We start from the raw sequence: 20,696 nt of genomic DNA, 5'->3' as shown, positions 1-20,696 counted from the left end.
TGACTTCTGTTTGTTGTTTTACTGGTATCTGTTGTTAACTAAAAGTTAGAAAATATCCCTTGTAGTCCTTAGAAAGGTTCAGAAAGAAATCCAGAGTTTGGAACAGCCCCAAAGGCGTGTTTAGGGGAAGTCTCAAGGAATTCCAGTGGTCAGAGAGTTTAAGAGATTCTAATCTTGGAACCAAAACAGACCCCAAATATGTCAGAACCTCGTTCCAGGAAAAGAGCTTGGAAAAGGAAGCCTGTCAGGTAAAAATAAACTGATTTTCCCTGAATAATCTTGCACTTTGCACAAATAAGAATGACCACACCTCTGTTCTACGGCTGGGGCAAATCCAGGTTCAGCCCAACTAGCTCAAAGGTTTGCTGAGTCAGTGGCAAGGTGTTAGGAAACCCCCCTGTTCCCAGCCCAGCGTCACACGTAACTCTGGAGCGGTCCTCCAGGAAAATAACTTGAAGAAGACTGGATGGCAATGCTCTTACTGTGATAGATAGGCTTCATATTAAAAAAAGATACTGCATTTTGGGGAAGACTTCCACAGTATAAAAATGCATTAAAAAAACCCCAAACCTACTGGCAGCCCCGTAATTTTTCCTTCCTATCTTAGCATAACTTATCAAAGGCAAAGTTTATATATATACTCCACTGGTCAATCCATTAGGAGAGGGGCTGTCGCTGTCTGGCTCAGTGGTATAGCCTCAGACCCTCACCACAGTGCTTTGCACTCAACAGGTGCCCTTTTCATTGTTCATATTTGTTGAATAAATATGTCACGCAGGGCGAGAAACTCAGTTGGTCCTCATAAGTGGACCTAATCTAAACAAAAAGAGTATACCTGGTGCCAGTGAAATTGGGGGCCTCTATTTTTATCTCCAAAATACAGGAGCAAAAGGTGAACTCTTGTACCAAGCCTTGAAGGGCAGCACAAGGCAGCAACTCAGCAAGAAGCAGAAAAGTGAGTGAGATTCCCACTCAGAGAACAGCCTGTCCACAGGCTCCCACAGAGGTATTACGGGTAGCGTTGTCATGGGCCAATTTCAATGCTTGATGCAGTTTCATAACACAGTGGATGATAAGCCATATTCATCAGGAAGAAAGAATAAAGGAAAAAATATTTATACATATATTCATACATAAAAACCTGTAACAGTGAGCTTCTTCATTGCCCAGTCTTCATAAAGTCTGCAAACCTAGTGATGGGGGTTTGCCTCCTGGAGGGCAGAAAGCCTGGCTTCCTCTAGTCCTTGACAACAGGTGCTAAGCCCAAGTGGGAACAGAGCTGTTTCAGGGGTAGTGTTCCACTGTGTTAGGGACTGAGTTGCCCCTGTGTGGATGGGGAAGACAGGGAGGCAGCTGGGACTGAGAAATGCTTTAAAAGGGTGTTGTGCTCTCGAGAGTGATAATGGGAGTCAAACTCTGGACTCTGGTTCTTAAAACTATGAAGTCACAGAGAAGTGATTGGGGCTTATAGCTGAGGACAATTTCGAATGATTATATACATATAGGACCATTAGAGGCCACAGATAAGCTGTTCAACATTCTTCCATTACCACATATCTTTCTTTTCTTAGCCATTAACATTTACATTGGCTGGTTTTCCCCTCTTGTGTTCCTCAGGTGTGGCAGAGGTAACCAGAGACTCCAAGAATCTGATGGCAACATCATGCTCGGAAAGAGCAGTGAAGCAATGTTTGGGTAGCAGGGATAAAGCCTCTCTCAGCTTTGACCAAGGTGAAAAGACTACCAGCTCTGCTACATTCCGCGCCACCGCCCCCCCCGCTGACCCCCACCAATCCCCACACAGCCCCTCAAAACACATGGGAGTACACACTGACATACAGCTCGCTCACACACACACACACACACACACACACACACACACACACACACACACCTTGAAACCTGTCCTGTGTGCACTCCAGGTACCTGGCACACAGCGGTGCCCAATAAATATGTTAAATGTTGAATGACTAGATTAAAGTATTAGGAAACAGGTGCCTACTTCATGTTGTATTTGCCCTGCCCCCCCCCCCCAAGCTTCAACTCACCATAAAATTACGTGGATACAACTTTTTCCCATGTATTTACTCTCCATAAAGGAACTGTGTGATACATAGATAATATGTTCTTTATACTTTGGTGACAAAAGTAAAAACAAATGACTTTCCCATTTCAAGAGAGCAGAAAGTCATCTTTCCTGTGAGTTTTTTTTCCAAGTAATCTCTATGCCCAACATGGGGCTCAAACTCACAATCCCAAGATCAAGAGTCACATGGCCTACTAACTGAGCCAGCCAGGTGCCTGTCCTCTGAGTCTTACCTTTTAAAGACAATCTCTTCCTGAACTCCCAGAATTACTTTTTGAATGTCACTTCCCCAAATTTGCATGTTATAGGAATGGACACTTTCTTTGGAATTTTTCTCGTTTCCCCAAATCTTGCTAATCTGCTGGATTTGAAGCTCGTGTATTTTTTTTTTTTTTTTTGTATCTGTCCCAACACCTCCTGCTGACACATGCCCAAAGATGCTCAGCTTAAAAAGGGAGTGGTCTTCAAAAACACAAACTAGGTGTTCCCTGTTCAAATGAAAACTTGACAGGTATTCTCACAGGGAATACTGGAACCTTTCCCTCAGCAGCTGTACAAAGGTTAAAACTTGTTCTTGGCAAACGAGTTTACACTGATGCATCCTACATGGATTGTCCCTTCTTGTGGTTCACTACACTCTAATTGCAATCATGTTGGACATAAGCTGCTTACCGTAATGTTTCATAATGAAAAGTGTACTCTCCAGAATTCAATATCCAGTAATGGCTTCTTTGATTGAAAGCATGATTATGGTAATAAAACCACTACACAAACGGACACATCTTCTTCAGTAGCTCATCTTTCTTTGGCGACAAAGGCAAGTTCTGATTCCTCCGACTGTTGGGGATTGAATTAAGTTTTGGGTACTGTCAGCAGCCATTCCAACTGCATCTGATCCATTGTGGTAGAAAATACCTTCGGGCTACAAATAGGGCCACCCATCTTCACAGCTGATGTATCATGATGATTCCTTTTGGGTGCATTCATAATCAGCAGGGTTGAGGGATAGTTGGCTTTGCTCTGTTGGCTAAAAAATTTTAATTTTAGGGGCGCCTGGGTGGCTCAGTCGGTTAAGCGTCCGACTTGACTTCGGCTCAGGTCATGATCTCACGGTCCGTGAATTCAAGCCCCGCGTCAGGCTCTGGGCTGACGGCTCGGAGCCTGGAGCCTGCTTCCGATTCTGTGTCTCCCTCTCTCTCAGCCCCTCCCCCGTTCATGCTCTGCCTCTGTCTCAAAAATAAATAAACGTTAAAAAAAATTTTTTTTAAATTTTAATTTTATTGCATAAGAATATCGTAACATATAAGGAAACCAAGAAACTCACTCCTAACCCTGGAATCTTAAACCATTAACTGGCTTTCCTTCATCCTTGCTCTCACAGCCGTGACATCTGTCTACACACAAGTTGTCTTGCTCCCATGCTTGTCTGTATCAATGCTTCATCATAATGGATCAAGATGGCTTATAACACAAGCATTAGCCATCCTGACCACCTCACTGTGGCTCAGAAGATGGCAGGACAACCCAACTGCCCAAGATTTTAGGGCTCTAGGATTTTTAAGGTATGGAACCACAGACATTGCTTGAGGTACTTTCTGCAGAAGATGGGTAGCTTTGCCTGCATTTTTGGGCCTCCAGGCACAGAAAGCCATCGTCCATACAAGGCTCCTCCTGATCCTATTTATCCAAAGCGGATTCTATTCCAGAGAGTTCCATCCACCTTCTTGGGGGCCTTCCTCAACCATACCTGCCAATAAGACTGTCCTCTGCCTTCCTTTCAACTCCAGGAGTTCCCATGGCCAGCATCTCTCAGCAAGCATCTCCCTTTGTTGCAAGAGGGTCCGTGTTTCACGCCACTGTTCCTAGAGTGAGGACTCTGCCTGAGACTTCCCTGGAGTCCCCAGGGTATCTAGACCACAGGAAGTATTAATGGATATTTATACACTGATCTAAATAACATTGTGGATTGAGGTAACTGCCCAAAGGACAATTAAGTAAGTGAAAATAACGTAGAAAATGTGAAAGAGAAAAAAGACATTATGGTATTAGTTCAAACAAGGGCAGGGATCCACTCTCACCCGTTTATGTTACTTAACCTCTCCGCGTGTCAGTTTCCTCATGCAAAAAGTCAAAATAATAATAGTATCCGCTTCATAGGCTGTCCTGAGGACTTAATGAGTTCGTATTTGCAAAGTGCTTAGAACAGCACCAGGCACGCAGCAAACGCCACACAGGCATTTGTTACATGAAAATAAAAACTAAATAACATCACACTGCCAAACTCTACCATAGTGCCTGCCACAGGGTAGCTGATCAGTAAAGGCTGAACTCCCTACTCTGTTTTGTGACACTGGAACCAGCTAGGCCTGGGAGGGAGCGGCTTCCAGGACCGATGGGCTGGTTGGTGACAGTGCTTTCCAGGAGGTGAAGCCCTTGGGAACACAGCAAACTCCGTGCTCCACTTTAAGGGCCTTGGAAGGTACCAGGTTCTGCCACCAACTCGGTTCAGCTGGCGCACTCCCAGGGCTGCGACGTGTGGCTTTTCGGGTTAGCCAGAGGAGGAGCAGTTGCCGGGCACCCTGGCGCCCACAGGCGGTGGCTGCTGCGGTGAAGGGACAGCCCGGAGCTCCGCCCCCGGTCGGCCTCGCAGCCCGGAGTCGGCGCGGAAAGTTACTGCGTGCTAACGTGGCAGGAACCATGGAAAGCGCAGGTCTGCCAAGAGCTGAAATCCTGGGCTGTGTTTCTTAGGCTCACAGGCACGGCTCTTCTGAGAAGCTAGTCTACACACGTCCCTTGCATATAACTGTATTCTTTCAGCAGCTACTATATTTTGGGGCAGAGGGAGGAGAAAAAAAGTTGGAGGGAGTGGCAACAAGGCATGAGCCAAATCCCACGTATGATTTTTTTTGCTTGCCCTAAGATGCATGTATATTTTCATCCACTGTATTGCATACCGCTGAACTTTGCATCTGATGGATTAAAAAAACACCACCACCTAACTCTTTATCGAATTCAACTCAGCAGAGGCTTGCATTAGTCTATTTGCTCATTCCTTTTTTTTTTTTTTTCCAGCAAACATTTCCTGAGCACCAGTTATCTGTCAGTTACTCAAGTGGGCCCCAGGAACCCTAAAAAGCTCCTAGTCCAGTGTTGAGACAGACGGTAAATTGTTGCTATGCCACATAAAGGGCTATCACCGCGGCCTGCACAGTGGACTGCCCAGCAGAGAAATGATTTCTACCAGGTGGGAGAGCAGCCCGCACAGGCTTGCAGGGGAGTCTTGTTAGAGCAGGTCTTTGAAGAACGACTCCAGCAAGAAGGTCACCAGGTGAACGAGTGGCCTAATTAGGCTGTGATGTACATGTATCATCTTTGTCCCACACCTGCTTTTTCAAGTGAGGCTTTAAAAATACGAAACAGATTGTGGGGTGGGGAATAGCGTATCAACATCACATTCCCTGATTATGATCGCTCTTGCTGTGGTCATGGCAGAGAAAGACCACATTTTTAGGAAATCCACCCGGAAAAGAGGTAAAGAGAAACATTTTCTTTATCTCTTATACATATCCATACACACGTATGTGTACGTATAGATGTGTGTGTAAAAGTGATAAAGGGGCATATAGGAGTTACTTGTGCTATGCCTGTAAATCCCTGGAAGTTAAGAAATACGCCGACATACATTAACAAAAATTTTTCAAGTATGAAAAATACTAAGTTTTAAAATTACCAAAATGACAATGCCTCTTACTACCTTTATTCTGAAAAGGAACAGCAATCATCAGAACATAATTTGGTCAGAGGGAAGAAGCTATTCTCACCCAAGGCCCTGGGAACTCTAAGGAGTGAAGTGAAGTGACTTCTGTGGTTCTCATTTTCCCACTTTTCCCCCTGAAACCTTGAGATTTGTTTTTTTTTTTTTTTAATTTTTTTTTAAATGTTTATTTATTTTTGAGACAGAGAGAGACAGAGCATGAACGGGGGAGGGTCAGAGAGAGGGAGACACAGAATCTGAAACAGGCTCCAGGCTCCGAGCTGTCAGCACAGAGCCCGACGCGGGGCTCGAACTCACGGACCGCGAGATCATGACCTGAGCCGAAGTCGGCCGCTTAACCGACTGAGCCACCCAGGCGCCCCGAAACCTTGAGATTTGTAGGGTGACAGGGGCAGGACAGTAGTGAAGCCCAAGACAGGTGCAGTCTATGGAGGCCCTGAAAGGGGAGGGGCTAAAAGATGCTGCTTGGCTCTCTCTGCAGGAAGGACTCCTTCCCACCTCCCACCCCCCAAGAACCCAGAAGTGGTGGCACCTGGGGTGGGTAGTCACCTTAGTAAGGATTTGGGATCTGTCTGACAATTCTGTTGCAATTGTTTATGATACATTTCAAGAAGCAGAAAGCAAAATTTAATAATAATAGGAGCAGGTAACACGCTGTAACGTGGCTACCTCATTGATTCCTCATAACATTTCTATAAAGTGCATACTATTCGGATGCTCGTTTTATAGATGCAGGGACTAAAGCCTAGTTGGTCAATGGTAGAATTGGATACAAGTGCAAGTTGCCTGGCTCCGCTCTCTGGGCTCTTGCCCACACTGGTTACTATGGTATGTGCATGAGGACTATGAACTTCAAAGGCTATGGAAGAGGGAGGAAAGCAGAATGTTTAGTTGGGGTGGTGGGATTGCAGTGATGTTCACTTTTATTTTGATCTTCCATATTATTTGTGCAATAAATCGTTTAAAAATTTAAAAAAAGTCAATCCCATTGATAACTCTTTTTGTAGAAATAGTTTTTTTTTTTTTTTAAGTTTATTTATTTTGAGAGAGAGAGTGTGATCAGAGGAGGGGCAGAGGGAGAGGGAGAGAGACAGAATCCCAAGCAGGCTCTGCACGGTCAGCACGGAGCCCAATACGGGGCTCAAATCCACAAGCCATGGGATTATGACCTGAGCTGAAGTCAGATACTTAACAGACTGAGCCACCCGGGCTCCCCTGATTGATAATTCTTGACCCAGTTGATACAGTTTTTGATATGTGTGCCTAACATAGAGTATTTACCACTAAATAAATTATAGCTTTTCTGTCCCTTGGTTTCTGTATCTGAAATATGAGATGATGTTTGCTAACACTCCCCCGCTAAACACTTGCTGTATGGTTGATATTCTGTGTATGGTACATGTAGGGTATGGAGGGTGTGGAGACTAGGGGGTCAGAAAGGGTGGGGAGGAGAAGTATGGAGTGAGGATGAAAAACTCTTTAGAAAGGCAATTACTCACTAGTGGAATCAGACAAGATGCATGAGGTTGGGCTGGGCTTTCAACTCCTAAGGTATTATCCAACACGAGAAGGAAACATCAGATCTGAATCAGGTCCTTCCCTCCCCTTGCCTTCCTTCTTTTTTTTTCCCTTCTCCCCCCTCCCTTCGTTCTTTCTCTGGGCTAGAGGAAGTGGTGTTTTGTCATATTTATACATTTCCTCAGAGAAGATTGGCAGAGACTCAGATCAGAGAGAATGTAAGAGGCTCGAAGGCCTGAGCACACCTGTTTTTGCATCCAGGGACTCAACGCTCCTGATATCACTTAACCCCTTTTACCAGATGCATATAACACTTTTACCACATTTCTATTTGCTGCTTATACACAGACGATTGATAATTCACTGGAAATGCACCCACAAAAAGTGCAGAATTTGGATAACCAAAGGGACATGCTGCTAATGGCTAGAAACTACGTTGGTTGGTTCGTATTCTCTCCCCAGTCACTTTTCAGACAATCTGGATAGAAAGCAGATATTTCATTTCTGTGCATCATCCCTCTAGGTTCAAAGATTCTTTTGAGAGAGACAAGGGAAAGATGATTTAATGCTGTCAAGTGCTTTGAGATCTCAGACAAAGAAGCTCTGTAAATACCGAGAATTACTGGGCATTATCGGCCCTGGTATCAGTCCCCTCAGTATTATAAGGGCTTTGGAAAAATTAATGAAGAAATAGGTCCTGGCATACTGGCAGCAGCAATTGCTTTCTGGAAAGATTAAGAGACCCTCTACATTGGGGAATGTAAGACTCAGTGAAAATTTTTTTTTTTTTTTGCAAATGAAAATCACCAAAGATGAAAACCCATTGCAATATGAAAAGGAAAGAATTAAAGCTTTTAAAAAATCAGTCTCCAATGGGGAGAGGGCAAGCCATTGTATGGGTGCACATACCTTCCCAGGAGATGAGAAGAGAGAGACATTCAGAGGGACAGACTAGGCTTCAGAAAAAAAGCCATGCAAAAGGCTTTTGCTTTTATGTTTGTATGTGCTACAAAACTAAATCCTTTTAAGACAATAAAAATAAAAAAAACAACTATGCATTCTGTGTTGGTGAGGGTATAATCACGTATGTTATTGGTGGACGTTTAAACTGGTAAATTCTCTATGGAGGCCCACATCGCAATACTCAATGACACCAGAAATCAACTTTCCCATTGTCCTAACAATTCCACGTCTGGGGATTTATCCTGCACATCTATCTGCGTGAGTGCAAACTGGTATATGTTTGAGGATATTCAATGCAGCACTGTTTGTGTTACTGAGGTCTGAAAACAACCTAAACACTGATTAGCAGGGGATTACATAGCTGCTGGTGTATCCACAAAATGTTGTGTAGCACTGTTGTTAAAAAGACTGAGGCAGCTCTGTGTGCCTTGATATGGAATTAGCTCTAGGGTGGTAGTGGGAATCGAAAAACTCAATATGCAGAACAGAGTGTGTGTGTGTGTGTGTGTGTGTGTGTGTGTGTGTGTGTGTGTAGATGTAACTATGTGTGTTGGGATTCATCATGCTCTTATATCCATAGAATGGATTATTTCTGGAAGGCAGCATTAGAAAGTGGTCATTGGTTAGAAGATAGGGCATACCTCTACTTTATATCCTTTTGAATACTGCATCATGTACCCATGTGACCTTTTCAAAAGATAAAGAATACTAATGTGTGTGAAACCACTGATTAAATGACAAAGTAAAAATACGAACTTTGTACCATTTTCTGGGGGTGGAGCCGGGTGAGGTTTGTCTTCAGAAGCCCTTCCACGTTCGTCTCAACACCAGGCTTTCCAGCCTCTGACTTCTCCAGTTGTCTACAGCTCAATTCAGGGTGAGTGAGCCTCGTGCCTGTGGCCTAACTCTCCCCAAACCAGGACATCCTTGATCTGTACCAGATCTATCAGACAAAGGTCTTAGTATGTAGGGACGTTTGCTGTAGGACTGATAGAGAAAATGAACCCTAGGGATTAGGGCCTCCCCGCCCCCCCCCCCCCCCCACGCCGAGCTATGCCAAACATACTTGCTATAATTCTGACCAGGGATAATTTTGGAATTGTGTGTTTGTGTGTGTGTGTGTGTTTTGTTGTTGTTGTTTTGGTTGTAAGGAACAACAACTCACTAAGTGAGGGGACACTTATTGAAAGGATACATGTGAAGCAATGAGAATAGCACCGTTCTCGTAGGAATCCAATAAGAATAATAAAACAACTTCAAAAATAACAATTACGGAGCACTTGGGTGCCAGCACTGTGCTAAGTGCTTTGTGGCAACAAGGGACCTGATGTTGCTTCTCTGTTCTGACAGCAGCTGGCTTATTCACTACCTATTGGGCTCACTCGGTCATTTTGCGCCCCTATAACACCAGCTCCCACAGGGGCCTTTGAGGCCCTCTCCTACCTCAAGGTCCCCTCTGCTTGTCAGCTGTCTCCTAACTGCTTCCTCATCTTCAGATCTCCTGTTCAGTCCCATGAGAGAGAATTTGAGAGGTCATCCTTCCAACAGCCACTTCCTGTGTGGGCTGGCCATCTCATTTACCTGTGGTGAGGGCTACCAGACCTCATGGGGTTAGTATTGTCCTATACTCACCAATTTCCTTTTTGAAGAACTGACCTTAAGCCAAGCATTGCGATACTGGGGACACAGCGCCAATAAAGCAAAGCCCTTGCTCTCCATGGATTTGCCTTCTACCTCCTTTACCTCCAGCTATGGGTGTGGCAGACATTCTGGCCTGTCCAGTTTGGAGACAATGGCCCATGATTGACCACTGAGCTTTTGCCTCAGTCCCCAAGTCACTGCCTCCTGTGGTTCTCTGCATTCATGTCCTTTCCCATTATCTATCCACCTCCAGAAACTGGGAATGTGCCTTGCCCCACTGTACTGGGGAGTCCAAGGTGACCATACAGATGGCCTCAACAGCTGGTGGAGAGTGATGGGAGGGAGGCCTGGTGGGCTCCACTCAGAGGCCCTGTGGGTCAGCTGCCGTGGGCAGTTGAGTCCTAGCTACAAACAATGAGACTGCTAACTATTGTACCATAATTTGTAGCAAATACCCAAGCTGTTATCTGCTTTTCTCTCTTTCTTCCCTTTTGTCAAAGCTAAACTGCTTGAAAGGATTGTATGCCTTGTCAAAGGTGTCAACGGCCAGAATCAATCTTTTCTAGGCTTGTCTTCCTCGTTCTTCAAACTCCTAGTGATCCTTCAAAACCTAGCTCCAAGCATTCCCCTCCCTCCTCAGTGAGTCCTTCCCTAAATTCTCAGAGGTCAGCATGCCCTCATGTGGGCTCCTTCTGTACTTGGCATGTAATTTTGTTGTTGCTGTTACCATGCTGTCCTGCCAGTATTTATTTAGATATATGTTTTCTTTACTGAAGTGTAAGCTCACAGAGGCAGGGACCATGGCTTGGTAATTTGTTCATTCGTTTTTAATTTAAACAAATTATTTTGGAATAATTTCAGATTTATAGATTTATAGTATGTTTGTTACAACTAAGGAATCAACATGGCTATGTGACACTTAAGTAAATTTCATAGCTCATTCAGATTTCACTCATTTTTCCTTAAAGACTTTTTCCTGTCCCAGGATGTCATCCAGGTACCACATTACATTTAGTTGTCATGTTTCCTTAGCCTTCTCTGGTCTGTGAGAATTTCTTGAACTTTGTTTTTGATGACTTCGAGAGCTTTCAGTCATACTGAGCAGGTATGTTGTAAAATATCCCTCAGTTTGGGTTTATCTGATGTTTTTTTTTTTCTCATGGCTAGATTGGGGTTTATTTATTTTTAAACACTAGCCCTGAGCTAAATACTTAGCATGTACCACCTAGTGTAGACCAGGCATTTGATTAATGGTTAGTGAACTGAATTAAATTCAAGTGCTTCTTTGGTACCTCCTATATAAACAGAACCCTGATTGATGCTTTTGGAGAGATGAAGTATGGACCTCAAGTTCTGTAAAGATCTTCTACACAGCTGAATAATAAAAGGCAACATGCAAACAAGTATCAAATAAGTGGAACTGAGAGAATGACCTACGACAGCTCAGGAGATGGACTAACGAGGGTGAGTGGGTGCAGTCAGCAAAGATCTATGGGAAGGAAGGCCCTGGAAAAGTGGGGAGGATTTAGAGAGGCTTTTTTCAGTTTTCAAGCATACCAGACTGGTTCTTGCCTTAGAGTCTGCTCACATGCTGAGCCCAAAACCTGAGAGACACCTCCAACTTCTCTTTTCCCCATGGCTGATGTCTTCTCATTGTTTAGGTGCAGGGCTACATGTGAGTTCTGCAGATGACATTATCCAAATTAGGCTCAACTTGCCACTATGTCCAGAGATCTTGTCTGTTTTCTTCACAACTTTTCTCAATGTTTCCGATGATTCATCGTTCCCTTTATTGTCAGTCTCCCTCCCTGGAGTCTAAGCTCCTTGAGGACAAGTAGTGAATTTTGAGTTACTCTGGCAGAGTGCATTCCCCGGCAAACAGAGGTATTTGAATTATCTTGTTGAATGAATAAAAGGGTGGGTGTTGGATGAGCCTGAGTGACAAGAAGACGCATGAGCACCCGCTGGTAAGAGGCACTTGAATGGAGCAAGAGTGAACCAGGCAGGCAGGTGGGAATCTGCCAGGTCATGAGACTGATCACAATGGTGTCAGGTGATCTCAAACGGGGTGGCATAACTTGGGCAAAGGCCAATGCTCTAGGTGTGGGCTGCAGAGAGGTAGAGGTTGTCCAGTAATTTTCCACCTTGGGGAGGGCAACAAGGGTTCATAGGACAAAGAATGGGGAATAAGGGAAAACTAGGGTCAAGGAAGGGGGAGGGGCTGGAGGAATGTCCGCATAAATTGAGAATGTATCCCATGAATTAGAACAACACAAGAGCTCCTGAGAGGCCAGGGAGGTACCCCAATGAACTTCTCTGGTGTTGGCACAAACGCGAGGGAAAAAAGCACACTCTGGACAACACGGAAGGTGAACACTTGGATTTTTCGATAGGATTCCATAGTAGGAAAGGACAGCCATCTTTGGAAGCATGAGGAAATCTAGAACAATGCAACTGTTTCCATTCTGGGCTCAGAATGGAAAGGATCCCATAGAAATCTTTATTTTCCACCATGTTTCCTACATGGTTACAAAGGACAGAATCTGTGTATACACCGCCGACCTTGAAAAGTATGTATTTTCCCATCCAAATTCAATTTCAAAACACGGACCAATGCAGTGTTTTGTACAGATTCTGACTGGAATAAGCTCAGGGGGAAAAGGCCTGGAAAGCACATGGCAAAGAAACTCTGAGAGTCCAGAGTATGATTTAAAAACAAAAAACATGGGATGTGTCGTCTTTGTGTACCCATGTAAATAATTATGATGGTTGAACTCTGCTTATTTTTCATCCAACCTAAGTAACAGCTTTGAAAAAGAAAGATAACAGTGACCTGTGTGTATGAGAGTCCAGAGGGACAGTCTGTGACAGAGCTCACAGGGTTCCCAGGAAGACCAAGAACACGGTCCAACTGATCTTTCTCTGACAAGACAGGGCTGGGCAGAGGAAGGCGTAAAGAATGACTGCACTTGTACATCGGAAGGTCAGCACACGAGATCAGAGAGCAAGTCTGTTATTTCAAAAATATAGCCTTCGAATCCCCAGAGGGTAAGTGGATGAGTTCTGTTCACTAACTGGTAACTCCAAAATTCTTCCTCTCCTCTGTGCCTCCTTACGTCAGAGCTAGAAGGGGCCATATTAGTATTGGCCTATGTAGTCCCTTCATTTGACAAGGAAGGAACCTGATGTCCAGAGGACAACATAACCTGCCCAGATTCAGTCTGATAGACTGTGCCTGAGCCTGGTGAGACCTAACACTGCTTCCCATGACAACCCTAAGCAGCCCATCTGAGGACTGACCACAAAATCGGCTCCGGTTCTACATTTTGATCTTTAGTCTCCATTTATTCGAATCTATGAACACTGTTCACCGTATTTTTCCCCCCCTCGCATTACTTTTGCAACAACCTTGAGGTGGTGGCGGGGGGAGGGGGAGAATAAAACAAAACACCACGCACATTCACATTCATTGTAATGAAAGGCACACCAGGTATCTGACCTAGACTCCTAGTTCCCTGCCAATCTTGAGCTCATCTAAATTCATTTCCCTAACAGAAAATAGGTGTCAACTTTGTAGATGGAAAGTAATTTCCCTGCAAATATCACCCAGAGAGGTTACTAGTGCTACTTGACAGTTTTATTATTACTTTTGTTTCAAGCTAAGGTGAGGAAATCTACATTTGCCAGGTAGCATGGTGGGGGGGAAAATGTAGACTTTTAAACTTTGTGTCAGTTTTACCATGGGAAGGAAAAGTAAGAAACAAAGAACAATTGCGTTGGCTGCAAGCTGAGTCCATCAAAGAGCATTTCACAGGATCCTAGCTTTCCTCCTTACTTCCCACCCACAACCTTTCCGATCCTGAAACATCAGAGAGGGTTGGAGGGAACTATTCTGCATCACCTGAGCAGCCGGCTCAGAAGTGGGCAGCTGAGTGGCTCGGCAGGAACTACTTGTAAACACTGCGTATCAGCTCATTCATAATGTCAGCCAACTGGGAGCAAGGTAAATTCTTTTACTCTTCTCCTGATTCAACTGAAGGCTGGTATGCTTTCATGAGTACTCTATCACGCTCTCTCTCAAAATAAATAAGTAAACATTTAAAATAAAAAAGGAACGACGTATGTAATAAAATATGAAGTAAAGTAGCCTTTCCCCATAAATAGCTATTCATGAAATACATATACGTGGCTATTACTAAAATACTCTTTTAGTTGTCTTTATGTTGTCTAGGTTTCATATCTAAATGTGAAATGTTTAGATGATACAGTACCTATGTATTTTCTAAAGGGTCGTATAATCTCGGATGTAGGATTGCCAGATAAACTACAGAAAATCCAGTTAAATTTAAATTAAAAATAAACAACAATTCGTTAGTGTAAGTGTGTTCCAAATATTGCATGGAACATGCTTTTATTCTTGTCATTTGACATTGGGTGCATTAACTAGCCAGTTCATTTGTTATCCAGATTATTTTTTTCCTCTGCCTCCTTTTTTGACCTTTCACTTGCTTAATTTTAGGAACCCCTATGGTGGAGGGTAGAGACAGAAATACAGTTCAACCACATTGGGTGTCCTACTTATCATTGGCTGGGACACATGTTTTAGTAGGGAAAGAATGTGATATACTAGGTTGAAAACGGCAATTACCTGCATCCTCCCTATTACCATATAGACAGAACGAGCCACAGACTGATGTTTTCCAGAGTTTGGGTTTTACAGACCAGTAAAATGTAAAAAGAAAAGAAAGTGTGACACTGTGAGAAGATTAATATATTTATTGTTGCCAAGTTTAAATGTGATCAAATAAAATGTTAAAAAATACCACACTGCCACTTTCAATTATTGTTAACTCATAAAAGAAAGTAACATCTGAATATCTCCAAAGTAGGAAGGACACACTCTTAGAGTACAGAGCAGTACTTTTTTTTTTTTTTTTAATGTTTATTTATTTTTGAGACAGAGACAGAGACAGAGAGACAGAGACCACTGGGAGGGGCAGAGAGAATCCCAAGCAGTCTCCATGGTGTCAGTGCAGAACCTGGGGCTCAGTCTCATGAATGGTAAGATCATGACCTGAGCCTAAATCAAGAGTGGGATGCTGAACTGACTGAGCCACCCAGGTGCCCCAAAAGAGCAATGCTTCTTAAAGAAAGTTGGCAGCCTTCCGATGTATAGTCATCGGTTTTGTGAAAACTCCATCCCAATGATGCGCAGGCCCTGGGATCTGAGAACACCCAGACCAGGTGATGCCGTGGTAGCCCCAGTAAAATGACAGTACCAATATCACACATCACACAGGTTTGTGCTGCTAGGAGAGAAGCACAGAGCACTTTCAAGTAAAGGAAAGAGAAGGTCGACTTTTGATGACCTTATGTTACTATCTAATTTAAGTATTTCATTTCGGAGAAGCTTATTAATTGTGTGGAAATATTAGGTGACTTTTGTCAGACCATGAAGCACTTCCTCCACTTAGAATAAACAGAAAACCTTTCTCTAAACTTTTCTAAACTTCCTTTGATGCACAGCCTGATCTCTGTGCTCTTCGTCCCTATGTCTGTAAAAAGAACGCTTAGCAATTGGATAATATGACATTGAACTTAAAGCCCCTTCATCAGAGAATCCAGAGATCTTTGACACTACAAGTAATTAGTAGTTATGAGTAATTCTGGCTCTTGTGAACTGGCAGAATGTGTGATCCTGGCCAAGAAGAGTTGGGTATCGGCCAAAAGGCAGGCGTCGTTGGGCAGGCCAAAAGGCAAGTCCCCAAGTTCAGACTTTCTATCATCCTTCCCATTTTACACAAGGAAAAACTCTACTGTAAAAGTGGAGAATCGTGTGAAATTGCTGAGTTATTAACAGAAATCATGATTAAAATCAACTTCCCAACCCAAGTCTTGTATATAGTTTCTTCTTGAGAAACACATATAAAGACTTATTACCAGGGAAACTTTAAAGTTTTTTATTTTTTATTTTTTTTAAGGTTTATTTATTTTTGAGAGAGAGAGAGAGAGAGAGAGAGAGAGAGTGTGAGACGGGGAGAACAGAGAAAGAAGGAGACAAGCAGGCTCCAGGCTCTGAGCTGTCAGCACAGAGCCTGACGTGGGGCTCGAACTCGTGAACCACGAGATCATGACCCGAACCAAAGTCAGAGGCTTAATTGACTGAGCCACACAGGCACCCCTGTGGTGACAGAGTTTTAAATTGTAATTGTTTATCTTACCTAATAAGTAAAAAAAAAAGATATGAAACACATACACTGCCATGAAAAATCACTTCAACCTGAACTCTAAGGAGGCCAGTTAACATCACCTCCCAGTTGCAACCCCCCAGAGTCCTGCCTGAGAGATTCAAAGCCACCAGACAGTCGCATTCAGAAGGAGTGCTACCATTTTTTTTTTTAACTTCTTAAATCCCACCCCTTCTGTAAAGACTGAAGCTCAGGTATTTTGCCCTCAGCTCTATTTAATATCAGCTTGTTTTCATTCCTCACTTGCTGTTGTTTGCCTTACTAATTCCGACACGATTATTCTTTTCAGGTCCAACTGAAGACAAGAGAGAGGTTTTGGCTTCGAGTCCAGGGTGATGTTTCACAGAAAGTCAACTCTCGTTCCAGGTACTTGATAAACATCTCACTAACTAATTTCTCACTGTCTTTAAGCCATTAACATTTTGGTTAACGAGTCCAGAGCCCTTCAGACGCCGTTTTCCTCCTACACAAGTAAGCTAATGAAACCCACGAAGGGCAGCTGGGCCCTGTGCTTGTCTTTAATGGTTTCTGTCACCCAGACCAAGCAGCCACGAGCATGACCATGGCACTGCGCATCGGGGTGTGCAGCCTCAGGGCAAGGGAAGAGTGCGAATAACTGTGGCCCTCAAATTGCAATTTAAAGATAGCTGTGAGGTTATCCTCTCCCCACGTGCTTCTCTTCCGAACCACCAAGTTTGAGGACAATGTGCTATTTTTACTTATTTTCAGTGGAAAGAACATTAAACCTTAGGGTGATGGTGGCATATTGCTGAATTATGTGTTTTAGCCTGACTAGAATAAATTTTTTTGTTGTTGTTGGGGACAGGGAAGAAAAGAGAGCTTCAAATCCAGACAGAGAGAGAGGAGAGGGGAGAGAGAGAGAGAGAGAGAGAGAGAGGAAGAAGCTAGATTTTCCTAGTTTCTGGATTCTAGGTATAAAGAAAAAAGAAGAAAATAGCCACAATTAGTAATATGGTAATTAAACTGGAGGAAGCTATCATCCTTAAAAAGGCGTTTCTTGATAGATTTTGATTCCATTTGCCTCTAATGATTTAAAATGTGCTTTCTGCAATCAGAATACAGCTATGAGACTTAAAGAACACCTTAAAGGGCTTTGCAAATGCATGCGAAAGACAGTGACGCTTTCTCCCAAGGATGCTTTGTTGCATCGGGGAAATGAATCAGAGACTTGGCCCTCAGTTCCCTCGGCAACAGAAACATGCTTGAAATGGTTAGGGAAAATGAGCTAGGGAAAGTACACCCTGCATTTTGCTTTTCATTTCAACAGAACAAAATAAAACCTTGGACTTGGCTGGAGACACATTCTGAGCCTTTGCGTCTTCTATTCTCTATCTGAGTCAACTCCAGGCAAGACTGCATTCTCAATGCCTTTATTTTCAGATCTGCCTCACTTAGAGGTTGTGGTGTGGTAGCATTAGTAGTCACGGGGTTTGTCGCCTTAAGAGTTACCCTTGTGAAATACCAAAATATTTTTGTTCAGGTTAAACATTCCCTTTGTTTCTCGGATGAACTCCTTCAGGAAGTGTGTTCGGTGCATATCCAGACGCAGTCTACAAGAAGAAGGTTGGAGAAGCTCGTCCAATTCCTTACAGAGACCATTCCTTCTACCCACGTAGGAAACCCGTGTTCTTCTCCTTTTCAGGTCTATCTTATCAGACTGGGAGAAAGAGACAAAAGCAACCCTACGTCACCACTTTGAGAAAAGAGTTGAGGTACGGTGCTCATAATTCCTGGCTTTTACTTGGATCAAGTATGGGAGAAAGGAAGAAAGAGAAGAGGAAACTAAACCTGGAGGAAGAAGAAAAAGAAGAAGGGCAATAGCTATCCACCCTCTCCCCCAGAACACCTAGCAATCTGCCCTTTTGAGTAAGCTGACTCGTAGTACACACTAGTGCTTCTATGGGCTTGGAGGTATCCAACTAGGCCTGCCATCAAGTAGAAGGCAGTCTGAAGCTGCTGAAGGAGAAGGATGCCTACCACTGGTTCTTTTATCATCATCATCATCATCATCATCATCATCATTGTAGTAGTCTGTAGGGGAGGAAAATTTTTCTTTTTCTTCTACCTGTCTTGGGTTCATTCCTGCAAATTAGATTGACAAAGGACAGGCAAATGAGAGAAAAACAAGCAAAGTTTATTGATTCATGCAGCACACAACACGTGGAATACTTAATGAGGAATAACTCAAAGAAAGATACACCTGTAGAGAAGTGACAAGACGAAGGAAAAGGGTTTTAGACTTCTAGGGGCGGCAAACTGTAGGAAGATAGATATATGAGGGGAAACCGACGGAAGATAAAGATTGTTTTTAGTAAGGTTTGTTATTTAGATTCCTTTGGTGCAGACTCTGGGCTGACAAGAGGCTAGAATAGTCTCTGGTGGTTAAGAATCCTCCAGCCCTTAGGGGCACCTGGGTGGCTCAGTCGGTTAAGCGTCCGACTTCAACTCAGGTCACGATCTCATGGTCTTTGAGTTCGATCTCATGGTCTTTGAGTTCGAGCCCCGCGTCGGGCTCTGGGCTGATGGCTCAGAGCCTGGAGCCTGCTTCCGATTCTGTGTCTCCCACTCTCTCTGCCCCTCCCCTGTTTATGCTCTGTCTCTCTCTCTGTCTCAAAAATAAATAAACATTAAAAAAAACATTTAAGAATCCTCTAGCCCTTCCTGGTAGAGAGGGGGAAGCCAGAGAATTTGTCCTGAGTCTGTTTCTCCTCAATTGTCAAACTGAGGCTCAAAATAAGCCCTATCCCAGAATGGCATGTCTTAGGGTGGTAGGCTCTAAACCCCTCCACATTCAATTTTTCTTTCTTTTCATAAGGTTCTAAAAATAATATATACGCATGGTAGAAAATTTGAAATTTAGAAAGACGTTAAAAGAAGCATGCAAAAACATCACCAAATTTTATCCTGTTAGTCAAATGCAACCACAGTTAACAATGGTTCCAGTATTCTTTCCTAGGATTTATCTTCATGTAACTGAGATCATTCTTTACAGAGAATTTCACACACCATGTTTTTGTTCAATTCATCAAAAGAATTTCCTCATGCCATTATTCTTTAAATATTGTTTTAATGGCAGCATAATTTTTCATCATATGACTCTGCTATAACTTGTTAATAATTTTCCTAATTTTGGACATTTAGGGCATACCTAAATTAACGTTTTATGTGTATGCATAAATGTTAGCCTTTTGGGGGCGCCTGGGTGGCGCAGTCGGTTAAGCGTCCGACTTCAGCCAGGTCACGATCTTGCGGTCCGTGAGTTCGAGCCCCGCGTCAGGCTCTGGGCTGATGGCTCGGAGCCTGGAGCCTGTTTCCGATTCTTTGTCTCCCTCTCTCTCTCTGCCCCTCCCCCATTCATGCTCTGTCTCTCTCTGTCCCAAAAATAAATAAAAAACGTTGAAAAAAAAAAAAAAAGTTAGCCTTTTGAATTCTTTCTTTTTTTTTTTTTAAGTTTATTTATTTATTTCGAGAGACAGACAGCATGCATATGTGGGAAGGGCAGAGAGGTGGGGGGAGAGAGAGACTCCCAAGCAGGTTCTGCGCCGACAGCTATGACTGACGCAGGGCTCGATCCAGGAATGGTGAGATCATGACGTGAGCTGAAACCAAGAGTCGGATGCTTAACCCATTGAATCACCCAGGCACCCCTTAAATCAATACCTTAGAATAGTCTAGTAGAAGGAGAAACACCAGATCAAAGAGTGTAATCATTTTTAACATTGTATTAATTTGTATTAACACAGTGTATCAGTGTCTTCCTGAAACTCTGACTGCACTGACTAATGTAATTTAAAAATCTTTGCTACTTTGTTAGGTCCCTATTATTTAACTTGGTATTCACTGGTGAGGCTGAAAATTGTTTACTGTATAATTAGCTATTTGTATTTTCTCTTCTATGAATTGTCAGCTCATGACCTTTATCTGATAAGCTCATTAATTTATATAGACACTATATAATAAGATGATTTGTGCCTCCATTTTGGAAAAAAACATTTTCTTATCATTTGGCTTTTTGGCCTCTGATTTTGTTATGGTTATTTTTGACACACGGAAATTTTGTATTACTCTATATTTCAACTTATTGACCCTTTACTCAGTGACCTCTTCCATTGCTTTAAAGTACAGAAAAATCTTCACCCACCTAGAGTAGATAAATATGTAGAGATTACTCTGTTAGCTATTTAACTTCTGAAAAATAATATTTCTTTATCTAGATCTTGTTATATGGTATGATAAAAATAATTCTTTTCCTGATAAGCTAACAATTATCATAGGACCACTTGTTGACTACTTGTCCCTACAGTTTTTTCATGTATTCCATATATAGATATTTCAGTTTATTCTTACATACGCAAGATTATATCTGGGGGTTTTCTAACTGATTTCTTTGCCTATTCTTTTGCCAGTAGTTTCATCACCCCCAATTTTTTCAGAAGTTCTTTTT

At 43.0% G+C, this 20,696-nt stretch overlaps 1 protein-coding gene and 1 long non-coding RNA gene across 2 annotated transcripts in view; one reads left to right on the top strand and one right to left on the bottom strand.

Annotated features, from left to right (window-relative positions):
- The window catches only part of RORA (RAR related orphan receptor A), a 718,090-nt gene that overhangs the window by 127,376 nt on the left and 570,018 nt on the right, over positions 1–20,696 (bottom strand). The gene's annotated exons all lie outside the window — the stretch shown is intronic.
- LOC128772949 (uncharacterized) lies at positions 12,097–19,386 on the top strand. The gene is made up of 3 exons (XR_008417074.1): positions 12,097–13,031; positions 16,521–16,597; positions 17,895–19,386. It is a non-coding gene; the product is annotated as an uncharacterized LOC128772949 (long non-coding RNA).

The sequence above is a fragment of the Panthera pardus genome, unplaced genomic scaffold (assembly GCF_024362965.1).
Source record: "Panthera pardus isolate Hobbes unplaced genomic scaffold, ASM2436296v1 HiC_scaffold_24, whole genome shotgun sequence".
Classification (NCBI taxonomy): domain Eukaryota; kingdom Metazoa; phylum Chordata; class Mammalia; order Carnivora; family Felidae; genus Panthera; species Panthera pardus.
Note: the sequence above shows the minus strand (reverse complement) of the source record. Positions and strands in the feature narration are given on the sequence as shown.